At 37.9% G+C, this 13,482-nt stretch overlaps 1 pseudogene across 1 annotated transcript; it reads left to right on the top strand.

The window, feature by feature from the left end:
* The first annotated feature begins 681 nt into the window (after positions 1-681).
* LOC308426789 (heterogeneous nuclear ribonucleoprotein H2-like) lies at positions 682-1,943 on the top strand (annotated as a pseudogene). Its single transcript has one exon. The product of its transcript is annotated as a heterogeneous nuclear ribonucleoprotein H2-like (transcript).
* Positions 1,944-13,482: the final 11,539 nt, after the last annotated feature.

The following is a 13,482-nucleotide window of genomic DNA, read 5'->3' as shown; positions in this document are numbered from 1 at the left end:
CCGTATTGGATTATCAGAGAAGTCTCCTGAGCAGGCTATCTGCTGCCCGGGTCTAACCTTCTCAACAGGAATAAGACACCAGAAGAAAAAACAAAAAACAAGACCAATAAGAAAATCTTAAGAATAACTTCATTCTGATTAATTAGAAAATATTAACTAAGTGTTCAAAGTGTGCATTGCACTAATTACTAAGGGTACAGTGCTAGACAAGAAGAAATTATCAAAAGATGTTTACAATGATTCACAGTTTACATGGCTCTGTACCATCGGTGTGCACTGAAGTGGAGAGTAACATTTTCCCACATAGGAAACAATAGATTAAGACAAATTTACAAGTGATCTCTACAAAATGTGCTGGGAACAAGTAGTTCTAATCTTATAACACTGGTTTCAGAACGCAAGACAAGCAGGGAAAATAGAAGGACTAAATTTGTGTGGTTATATTAAACTTTGAAACCAAGACTAGACAAGGACTGTGTGGGAAAAAAAAGAGAATTACAGGCCAATCTAATCCATGCACACAAATACCAAACACCTAAACAAGTTATTAGCAAATGTAACCCAGTACTATACATAAAATAAACAGCAATTCAGCTTCTATCAAGAATGCACTTTCCGATAACTTCTCAGCCACACGGAGGCTTTGTGTGGAACCCTTACAGTCTGTTTTGATGCTTCGTGGTGAAGGTCCGGGGCTTGCTCTGGTCCTGCTCCGTGGATGAAGTGCAGCGCTTTTTTCTGAATGCATAATCAAAATGGGGGTCAAGGTAATCGTTTAATCTACACCAAAGAAGGCAGGCCAAGTGGCAAGGTTTTTTGTTGAACTTGAATCAGAAGATGAAGCCAAATTGGCCTTGAAAAACAGACAAACTATGGGACAGAGCTATGTTGAAGTATTCGAGTCAAACAACATTAAAATGGATTGGGTGCTGAAGCATTCTGGTCCAAATGGTCCTGACATGGCCAATGATGGCTTTGTGTGGCTCAGAGGACTCCCTTTTGGATGTAGCAAGGAAGAAATTGTTCAGTTCTTCTCGGGGTTGGAAAGGATGTCAAATGAGATGGCACTGCCCGTGGACTTCCAGGAGAGGATACAGAGGAGGCCTTCGTGCGGGTTTCTTCACAGGAAATGGCTGAAGAGCCTCTAAAGAAGCAGAAGGAAAGAATGGGACTCAGGTATACTGAAATATTTAGGAGAAGCCGAGCTGAAGCTAGAACTCATGGCCCACCACAGAACCTAATGGCCATGCAGCGGCCAAGTCCCTATGACAGACCTGGGGTGGCAGAGGGTAAATCAGCATTGGCAGAGGAACTGGCTTTGAGAGGATGGGGTGTGCTGCTTGTGGTGCAGGCTGTGATAATTATCATGGCTTTGATGGCTATGGATTTGGTTCAGATAGATTAGGAAGAGACCTCAGCTATTGTTTTTCAGGAACATCTGACCACAGATACAGGGATGGTGGCTCTGCTTTCCGGAGTCCACAGGGACACTGTGTGTACATGCGGGGATTACCCCACAGAGCTACTGAGAATGTGAGAGTACATGTTGAGATTGGACCTGAGCGGAGCAACTGGTGAAGCAAATGTTGAGTTTGCAAAACCCACGAAGATGCTGTTGCAGCTGTGTCAAAAGACAAAGCAGATACGCAACACAGATATGTGGAGCTCTTCTTGAACTCGACAACAGGAGCAAGTGGTGGTGTTTATGTAAACCAGTCCAGTTACTGTGGCCCAGCCAGCCTGCAGCTGAGTGTTGGTGATAGAGGTGGCTAAGGAGGTCAGAGCAGCATTAGAGATTATGACCTCCAGTGATTTTCAATCAAGCATTGCATAGGTAGCCAAGGAGCAGTGGACAGCAGCTACTACAGCTGTGGGAGCCATGCATCTGTGGGCGTGAATGGAATGGAGGGGTGGCTAGCAGGTCTAGTATGAGTGCCGGATAGGCACCTAATTGACTTTGATCACTAACTCTTGGTCAAAAGGAAATTTTTTTTAACTCTTAAGCTTTTGCAACCCAGCCTTGTGGTTCTATGCCTGCTCTCTTAAGTGAACATCAGCGTCGCTCAAAGAAAGTTCAGTGTTGAACATGGTAGTCACCTAGGATGATAGGGCAAGGTTGAGTGAACGTAAACTGTTAACCTTAATTCCCAGCTTCTCTCTAGTTACTGTAGGATGTACGTAAGCAGTAAGTGTAGTTAGGTTAAAGTGGTTGAATTATGTTAAATGTTGCTCTTATACATACATACATACATACATACATACATGCATGCATACATACATACATACATACATACATGCATGCATGCATACATACATACATGCATGCATGCATACATACATACATACATACATGCATGCATGCATACATATATTGAACACTGTTGATGCATGTTGAAAAGACATGCTTTTTTGTAAAACTATAGGAGGTGTATCTATAATTAAAAATAAAAACATTTGGCATGTTTGTTAATTCTAAATTCATTTAATAACCTGTAATGCATGTGTTTAAAGCTCTTTTTTTTAATTAATGGAGATTTTGAGATGCAACACCATTATGTTTTAGGTTTTTTTGTCTTGGTGTTTGTATGAAATTCTGAGGCCTTGATTTAAGTCTTTCATTGTATTGCAATTTCCTTTTAGGTGTATTGAACTAAATGAACCTTCTCAAACAAATCTTCCTTTTAAAAGCAAAAAAACATACAAACAAAACAAAAACAAAAACAAAACAAAAAGCATGCACTTTCCAATTGAACATAAAAATACCTTGGAAATCTTTACTCATTACAAAATCAATAAATAAATGTGGTACAGGTGCTGTGACAATGGCTCAGATGACAAAGTGTTTGCCTTGCATATGTTAGAAGTCACATAGCAGCCAGGGGAGGTAGGATGTGGCACTCGAAGTCCCAGCATGGAGGTAGCAGAGATAAGAAGATCCTCAGGGCTTGTCTGATATTTGGGCTGGACCAACTGGGGAAGTCTGGGTTCAGTAAGAGACTGTTTGAAATAACAATGTAGCCAGCATTTGAGAAAAATGACTAATGTAGACTGTCCAACGTGCACAACCAGAATCACTCAAGAACACACAAGAGCACACATACACACACTAAAACAAAAAAAGCCAAATGGAAAATGTAAACCCTTTCTTGGATCTGTAGATAATAAGGTGAGATTACAAAGCTCAGACAAGTGACACGCAGAACCAATGGTGGATAAGCCAGAGTGGAAATCAATGGAACCATGACCTCCATGGAAAAATAAATGGTGGGTGGTTTCTGGTGTTTGGTTTATTACCTTTGTGGAAGAGTAGGTATAGATAAATATAAGTATGAAGAAACCCCAGTGGGCCCAAATTGACTGACTGATTGATTTCACTTTATATATTTTTATTGTTTTTATTTTGGCTTTTTCTCCAGGATCTGTGAGCCATGCAAAGTTATAACATTAGAATCAGAAAAAGGTCCCCTTGTGCCTCTGGCAAGGAGAGTGGAGAGCAAAGCCTTCAAGGTATGTCTAAATACCTATTGTAAAAGGCTCTACTCTCTAGGGTTGCCTTGTCAAAATAATCAACTTTACCACAGCTTCCGAGAGGAATTTGCCCATTTCAGTTCTCCCAACCTCTGTTTTATCCAAAGGAGTAGCAGGAGAACAGAGAGGTCTTCAAAAAAAATGTGTGAAAAGTGACAGCAACAACAACAACATCAACAACAAAACAGACCATTCCATCGGTGTACAAAACTATGTGCAAAAGCTATAAAGCTTAGAAATTAGCCCACCAAAAGATGAGATTCTTACAAAATACTGTAGAATGTTCCATCTGTGTGATTCCTAGCACCATACCAATAAACCTTCAGTATATTAACAGCCAAAAACTTAAAAAAAAAAAACCAGTTAGTTTTGATGCACAGGGTGTCTGGAGAGCAATATTATATAAGTATAGGAAGCTCCCAAAATGGAAAAGGGAAAGCAAGGGATGCGAGAGGAGAATGAAGACTCTGGACACTTAACTACAAGAATCTGGACCATGGGCATTGATAAGCAAGAAGAGTACAAACCTCATGCTAACATCCATCCAATTAGGTTCAATCATCTGATACAGAATGTGTAACATACAACAGAATAAAATTATGGACATGCCAGAAGAACAAAGAAATGCTCACAAAAAAAAAAAAAAAAAAAAAAAAAAGAAAAGAAAAGAAAAGAAAAGAAAACAGATCAGTAGCCATAGTAATGCCCAGGGCATCATGTATGTTGCAACTGACAGATAAGAAATCAAATGTGACTATTAGTAATATATCAAGAGGGACTTCTATTAGGAAAGGTATACATTGTGAACATTTAGGTGAACAACACAAGCAATAAAAATATTGATTATAAGGAAGAGTCAAAAGCTATGGCTAAACATCGCATGTAGGAAGGGAAATGAAGGTTTCTTTCAACTCATCAATAGATTACACATAGATGAAGAGTTAATCGTAAACTCTATAAACTTATGTTGATGGAGACAGCATCAGTGAGCAGCCAAAACACTGTAGGACAACTTCAAGATGTTTAAAAAATGTACAATGACAATACCAGAAGAAAAAAAAATTCTGCAGTTCTAGTAGGCCAAATCTTTTCAAAACTGACAGGAATCAAACTACAGAGCCAGGAAGCTCAAAGAATGTTAAACAACATTTTCTTTTGAAAATAAAGACCAAGTCAAAAATAATTGAAACACAATATATACAATTTTTTAAATCCAAGAACAAAGAAAAATTGATGGGAGTGATAGAATAAAACATAAGATAAGGCTTGCCACTGTGATAACTTCACCTTAAAACTCTGTCACAGGACCCAAAAATAAAGACAACTGTATAAAGGATGCTCAAGGCAGTGGAGATAATCTAGATGATACAGTAACCATGGACACCTGCCATGTTAACATACTACACCCCATTAAGAGTAAACCACTTAGTGACAATGTGGTCCCATTATCATTGCTTCGAATTGCTCTGATGGGGAATGATTATAATTGGAATATTCTGTATCCAGGAAGAGGACAAAGATACTTGGAACTCTGTATACATTCCTCCCAGTTTTGCTTTGAACCTAATACTGCCTTTAAAGGTTCTTTTAAAATAATGAGAGAAGGGTCCTGGAGAGATGGGTCAATGGTCAAGATCACTGGTTGCTCTCCCAAAGGACCCAGGTTTTATTCTCATTGCCTACATGACAGTTACAACCATTTGTAACTCTAGTTTCAGGAAAATCTGACGCCCTCTTCTGGCCTCACCAAGTACTGCATGCATGTATGGGATATACAGACATAAATGTAGGCAAAACACCAATCCACATAACCATTCTCAAAAAAAAAAAAAATGTTAAGAATTTTACAGTAATGAATAAAATCATCAGTGTTTAAAGATAAATAAACAGAAAACACAAATTAGATTTTTAATTAAGCTGTGAAAAAATTAGAGAAAATTATTAATATTGATAAGAAAATATTAGAGGCTTTAAAGTTTTAATAGATAGCTCATGTTCATAGATAAGATGACTCACATTTATAAAAACTTCAGTCATCTCCAAAATATTCTACATATTAAAAACAAACTTAGGTTCGTAAAAACATTTTTTTTTTTTTTTTTTTTTTTTTTTTTTTGGATTTTGATTTGTTTTTGTATAACTCAAAAACCTGACTCTAAACTTTCTGTGAAAGACCAGTATTGAGAGGGGCAAGTCCATCTCTTGATAAAGAACTACCCAAGTGGAGAGTCCTATTTGATATTAGTAAATACTACAAAGCTATTTATTTATTTTAAAAAAAATAGAGGCTGTGCATGGCCACACACACCTTTAATCCTAGCACTGGGAGGCAGAGGCAGAAGGATCTCAATGAGTTTGAGACCAGCCTGATTTATATAGTGAGTTCCCAGCCAGCCAAGGTTACATAGTAAAATTAAATATGTAAATAAATAAGTAAAATGAGAACAGTTTAAAGGCATAAAGTGGAGAGTACAGCAGCAGATAGTTACCTTTGTGCAAACTTTATCTGTAGAACCCTGCAGCTTATCTGGGAGAGCATTTCAGTAAACACTGTCCACAACGGTTTCTTCATACCGGGAAAGGGGTTTGAAGTTCTGTAGTGCACAACACCAAGAATGGATGTAGTGATGTAAAGCTTCAAAGGACAAGACAAAGTGACAAATATTTTTAAAAAGATAACCAACTAGTATGGACGACAGACATGAAAGGCTTCATAAAAGACAACATCATCAGGGAGAAGACAAAAGGCATGCACTCCAGGCAAAGGAAACATGGTTGCAAACTCCCTAGTGTGTGTTGGCTTTGTAGAACTATAAATGCTACTGTCTGAATGGATCCTGTAGGGAGTGAGGGCAGGAACAAAACTGCTTCTCTAGAAAATGAAAAAGTAAATTCTAGAGAATTGTTTTCTCTGTAAAAGAATTAATCATATAGGCAATAGTAAACTACAGGGTGATTTTAAACAGAGGTAGGATTACCCCATTGTATTTAAATGGATCTGATGGATGTCAGTGTAGACAATAGGATGGAGAAGAGATAAACGGAACCTAGAAATAATCATCAGCTGAAGGAATTTCCCTGTATTGTTGTGAAAAGCTTCATAAAAATTGTTGTGATAGCTATTGACATTAGCTGGAAAGTGAACTTACTAAAAAAATAAAAAGGCATCTAAAGTACAAACTGAAGCAAAATTATATTTCTCATTAAAATAGACTGACTTCTAGTGTCAAAATATCCAAATCAAAAATAAGGTTAGGATTTGGAAAGATATTCTTTTAAAGTCCAAATAATTGAGCCTACCCCTTCTTTCTCCAATGATCATTGGTTTTCTATTTAGCTATTTTAGAGAACACATAAAATCCTACAATGGGTTTTAGGATCTAGGATCCTTTAAAAATATAAGTTCTTTCATGCAAATCACAATGATCCAAAGAGTAGTGACAATAGTAGTAGTAATTTGGGGGGAAGATTCAGAGATGATGGTAAAAATAACCGAATTTTGGTGTTGAGGCGGCTCCTGGTCCTCCACAAAGTCCTGGTGAGCCATTTTATCAAAGAGTGAGGAAGTGTGGCAAACAGCGTTGGCTTCCCAGTCTACTTCAGCTTGCCAGATTTGTAGACTATGTTGGAAATCGTTGCTCTGCGACATGGGAAATTTTATCTATATCTAGAGGTACAAAAAGACTCATCTCAAGTGATGCTCCACAGATGGACTTTATTCACAAACACAACAGAGATGGAGTCAGTGGCTACAATAGCTGTGTGTTTTCTTTGTCTCTAAAAAACATTTACAGGTAACTTCATTCATGCCTTTTGACAGCAGTCATTGCTTTTTCTTAACTCACTACAGTCTCCTTGAAAGCTTGTTCTCATTGCACTAATATTTAAATTGCTTTGTCTGATATGTGTGCTGAGACTTCCTGACTTGGAAAACCCAAGAGTTGTGCCCATGTCATTAGATGCAGTGCAGAGCATCTCATGAGAAAAATGCTCAAAATGCATAAGCTTCATTTTATACAACAACAACAAAAAAAAATCTTTCTGTTTTAAGCTGCTAAAAAATTTGGGGAGAAGGTGTTAGCTTTTACTAGTGTTATTCTTGAACACATGCCTTGGACTGAAATCCTAAACTTCACTTCCAAGATATTAAAAACCACTTCTTTTCATATTTCATATAACAGACTCAATGAACTTTTGGTTTCTACAAATCTGGAGCTTGGGAAGCCAAGGACTTCCAACCCAAGTCTTAAGTTTTTCTAAAAACCTGAGACTTTAAGATGTGTCCACCTCAACTAATTAAAGCTGCCTTTGAATCAACATCTATTTTATTTTAGGTACCTAAGGTTAGCGGGCATCATCTTATACATGGAGAATGTTCATTACTGAATCAAGAATGAACTATACCCTGTAATATGGAAATGCAAACTAGATATTAAAATTAGAAGCTTTGTAATTTTGCATATTTTCCCATGTATGATATTTTCATGGTTCAATAGATTTTTTCCCTATGTATAATTTTAAATGGCATGAATATATTTAAATGGCCATGTTTCAAGGTTAATCTATTATATTGAAAAAAAAGTATGTTTTTGTACTTATGGTAGTTGACTGATTCTAATTTTATTTGGCATGGTACTTTGGTTGTAATAATTCATAACAAAACTGGTGTTTGTTTTTCATAATATTCGAGTGGTTTTTGCCCCATAAATGCTTTTATAAGTGAGAATATATAATGGCCATACCACTTGATGAGAAATGGGGCTGCCCACCCACCTCAGAAATAATAATCTAAAATTCCACCTGTCAAAATGAAAGGCAGATACAAAGAGTGGAGCAGAGTCTCAAGCAAAAGCCATTCAGAGACTGCCCCACCTAGGGATCTATCCCATGTTCAGACACCAAAACCAGACACTAATGCTGATACCAAGCAAAGCTTGCTGATAGGAGCCTGGAATAGCTGTTCCCTGAGAGGCTCTGACTAATACAGATGGGGATATTCACAGCCAAACCCCAATAAAGAAGTTAAGGTAAGGACTGAAGGAGCTGAAGGGGTTCAGCCAACCAGTTCCCCAAAGCTCCCAAGGCTAAATCACCAACCACAGAGTACAAACAGAGTGGACCCATGGCTCCAACTGGATATGTAGCAGAGGATGGCCTTATCTGTCATCGGTAGGAGGGGATCTCCTTGGTCCAATAAAGGCTTGATGACCTATTGTGGAGAAGGCTAGGTCTGTGCGGTGGGAGTGGGTGGGTGGGTGGCAGAGTGGGTGGGATGGTGGAGAACACCCTCATAGAAGCAGAGGTTGGGGGAGGAGATAAGGAGTTTGTGGAGGGGAATCATGAAAGAGGAATAACATTTGAAGGATAAATAAATAAAATAACCAATAAAAATAAAAAATAAATGTGATTAAATGATATAGAATAATCTTGCCACCAACATAAGCTGGATGTCAACAGTAAGCCTCATCTTCTTTGGCCAATAGATGATTTTTCTCTATTTGATCTACTGTAATAAAATACTTTAAAGTGGACAGTTTTAAGAAATAATTGAGACAGAGTCTCCCTGTGTATCTTTCTGATCATGTATTCACAATATAGATCGGGCTAGCCTGGAACTCACAGAAATCTGCCTGTGTCTGCTTCCTCAGTGCAGAGATTAAAGTGTGCGTCACCATAGCCAGCAAAAAAAAAAAAAAAAAAAACCAGAAAACTTTTGTTCACAGTTATTGAGGCTGGAAAATCCAAAAATCAAGCATCAGCATCCCTCATAACCTAATCACTTACCAAAGTCTCTACTTCTAGTTACTGTCATATCAAAGGTTCAAATTTAATATATAGAATTTTTTGTTTGTTGCACAGGCAACACTAACCAGACTATACCAGATATGTAACATGGTCATAGTTCCTGAGATTCAGATGGGGTAACACCCATTCTTGTTCTTCCTTGAAAGTATAGGACAGCTGACTGCGATAGCACTAGTAAGTCTTGCCATCTGCTCTGAGCTGTGTGCTGATCAGGGGTACTCTATCTACTTCTGCAATTCCTCTGCCATGAATTAACCAAACCCACTGACACTGCAGCAACCAAAAGATCAGAGCTCATAAATAAATGTTGAAAACAAAAAGCAGCATATCGTAAGACATGACTCTCTACCATTAGCTTTTTAGAGGGAATGAAATGACTAAGAGAGGGAGCGGGGCATACCTTGGAATGTAGGTAAAAGGTGGAAAAGATTTGAGAGAGAGAAAAGTTAAATAAGAAAAAAGAAAAGAAGAAAACAAACATCTGCAAGTCAGATGTTGTTCACAGACAGTTAAAGGCTTTGGGATAAAAAATAGACCCTAGGTATATTACACCCCCACACACACTTTTTAATTGGATATTCTCTGTGTTTACATTTCAAATGTTATCCTTTTTCACCCTCTCCCATCCCCCCTTCCCCTTGATTCTATGAAGATGCTCCCACTCCCAAACATCCACTCCCAACTCAGCGCCTTGGCGTTCCCCTACACTGGGGAACCGAACCTTCACTCCACCAAAGGCGGCTCCTCCTGTTGATGTCAGACACTGTTATCCTCTGCTACATGTGAAACTGGAGCCACAAGTCTCTCCACGTCTGCTAAATGGTTGGTGTTTTAGTCCCTTGGAATTCTGGAGGGTTTTGGTTGGTTGATGTTGTTTTTCCCATGGGGTTGCAAACCCTTTCATCTCCTTCATGTGTGCTGTCAATCTGTTAGTGTATGCTATCTCCAGTTTCTTTTTGGAGGCACTCAGAGCTATGAGTTGACTCTTAGCACTGCTTTAATTAAATTCTAAAAAGTCTTTGATTTCTTTATTTCTTCCTTGACCAAGCTACCATTGAGTAGAGCATTGTTCAGCTTCTTTGTGTATGGAAGCTTTCTGTTGTTTTTGTTGTTACTGAAGACCAGACTTAGTCCATGGTGATAAGATAGAATGCATGGGATTTTTTAATCTTCTTGTACCTGTTGAGGCCTGTTTTCTGACCGATTATATGGTCAGTTTTGGAGAAAGGACCTTGAGGTGCTGAGAAGAAGGTATACTCTTTTGTTTTAGGATGAGATGTTCTATAGATGTCTGTTAAATCCATTTGGTTCATTACTTCTGTTAGTTTCACTGTGTCTCTGTTCAGTTTCTGTTTCTACTATCTGTCCATTGATGACATTGAAGTCTTCCAGTCTTATTGTGTGTAGAACAATATATGCTTTGAGCTTTAGTAAAGTTTCTTTTATAAATGTGGGTACCCTTGCATTTGGAGCATAGATGTTGAGGATTGAGAGTTAATCTTAATAGATTTTTCCCTTTGATGAGTATGAACTGTTCTTCCTTATTTTTGATAACTTTTGGTTGAAAATCAATTTTATTTTATATTAAAATGGCTACTCCAGATTGATTCTTGGGATCATTTGCTTGGAAATTTCTTTCCCATCCATTTACTCAGGTAGTAACTGTCTTTGTCACTAAGATGTGTTTATATTTTCAGCAAAATGCTGGGTCCTGCTTATGTGTCCAGTCTCTTAGTCTATGTCTTTTTATTGGGTAATTGTTTCCATTGATGTTAAAAGATATTAAGGTGTAGTGATTGGTGTTTCCAGTTAGTTTTGTTGTTAGAGGTAGTATGTTTGTGTGGCTATCTTCTTTTGGGGTTGTTGCAAGATGATTACGTTCTTGCTCTTTCTAGGGTCTATTTTCCCCCCTTGTGTTGGAGCTTTCCACCTATTATTCTTTGCAGGGCTAGACTTGGGGGAAGAAATTGTTCGAATTTGTTTTTGTCATAGAGTATCTTTGTTTCTCACTCTATGGTAATTGAGGGTTTTGCTGGATATTGTAGCCTGGGCTGACATTTGTGTTCTCTTAGGGTCTGTATGACATCTGTCAAGGATCTTCTATCTTTCCCTGTTGAGAAGTCTGGTGTAATTCTGATAGGTCTGCCTTTATATATTACTTTCCCTTACTGCTTTTAATATTCTTTCTTTGTTTTGTGCATTTGGTGTTTTGACTATTATGTAACAAGAGGAATTTCTTTCCTGGTCCAACCTAATTGGAGTTCTATAGGCTTCTTGTATGTTCATGGATATCTCTTTCTTTAGGTTAGGGGAGTTCTTTTCTATAATTTTGTTGAAGAAATTTACTGAGCCTTTGAGTTGGGAATCTTTGCTCTCTTCTATACCTATTATCATTAGGTTTGGTCTTCTCATTGTGTCCTGGTTTTCCTGGATGTTTTGGTATAAGGAGCTTTTTGCTTTTTGCATTTTCTTTGACTATTGTGTCAATATTTTTTATGGTATCTTTTCCACCTGAGATTCTCTCTTCTGTCTCTTGTATTGTGTTGCTAATGCTTGCATCTATGACTTCTGATCTCTTTTCTAGATATTCTATCTTCCGGGTTCTATCTTTTCATGATTTTTTTTTCTTGCATTCCAAGGAAAATAAGAATGTAAAAGTCTTTGATGGAATTTACATCCTTAGCAGATACTAGAACATCTTTAGCAGAAATGATAGTTTTCTTGATTCTTCCCAGTCAGAAAGCACACTATGAAAGGAAATAGATCTAATAGAACTGAGCAGGCAACTTTGCTCATTAGTATACAGCTGTTGTTTGTATATGCTGGGCCCAGGGGGTGGCACTATTAAAAAGTGTGGCTCTGTTATAGTAGGTGTGTGGCCTTGTTGGAGTAGGTGTCTCATTGTGGCATTAAGACGCTCATCCTTGCTTCCTGCAAGCCAATATTCTGCTATCAGACTTCAAATGATGATGCAGAACTCTCAGCTCCTTCTGCACCATGCCTGCCTGGATGATTCCATGGTACTGCCTTGATGATAATAGACTAAACCTCTGAAGCTGTAACCCAGCCCCAATTAAATGTTACCCTTTATAAGAGTTGCCTTGGTCATGGTGTCTGTTCACAGCAGTAACACCCTAAAACAACAACCAACATGATCTGGCAGAAATAGAAAACAATTAAAATAACTCATTAAACTACATAGGCAATTATGCCTTGAATGTGACCCTCAAGCATTTCTGTACTGGAAATCTAATGTTCAAAATCATATGTATTTGAACATAGGGCCTTTGGTACATAAGGAATTAGATAAGATTATAAGGTTTTCATGATAGCATTTATACAAATGTTTCATACAATGAGGTAGAAACATTTGACATGATGTACTTGTTCTGTCTTACCAGAAGATGCGTCCTGCTATGTATGATGCTGCAAGGAGGCCCTCACCAGAGGCTACAGATATCAGCACAGCAGTCATAAACTTCTCAGCCTATATATCCAATGAGCCACCTCCCTACCAAATAACTATTTCCTATAAATTGTAGGACTTAGTCATTTTGTACTAGCAATAACACACAGATTATGTTCTTACTTCTTCAGCTATTAAATAGTCATACATGTTCAGACTTTACTATAAATATGCTCTAGCTTATAGCAAATATTGGAACAGTACACATTCTTGCTCCAAGGACCCTTATAGATGAGGCCTCCACAGCTTCTGATAAATGATAGAAATGAAATTTAAAAGGTTTAAAACCCTTAATGAAGACAAGAGTCACAGATTTTTCTTTCCAATCCTAGGAGTTAACTGCCCAGGCTCTGTGTGTGGCTAAGTACCTCACTACCGAGCTGTAACCCCAGCCCTAATTGCTGACAGTGTGATCGAGGCAGGACTTAAGTGGAAGAAGGATTATTGAAATTAGACCACATAGCCTCAAACAAGTGCAGTCTTCAGAATCCTGGGGGGAAAAGGATGCATAAAAGACAAAAGAGTAAAATGAGCTAAGGAACATCAATAAGAGTGATGTCGTAATGGATAAATTCTGTGCTCTTTCAGTATTGAACTGAGATATTAAATGAGATTCAGTAAAGCCACATGCAGGCTGACCTACTCAACTCAAGTTTCTGCATTCAGTGAAACATCACTTCCAG

The sequence above is a fragment of the Micromys minutus genome, assembly GCF_963924665.1.
Source record: "Micromys minutus genome assembly, chromosome: 11".
NCBI lineage: Eukaryota > Metazoa > Chordata > Mammalia > Rodentia > Muridae > Micromys > Micromys minutus.
Note: the sequence above shows the minus strand (reverse complement) of the source record. Positions and strands in the feature narration are given on the sequence as shown.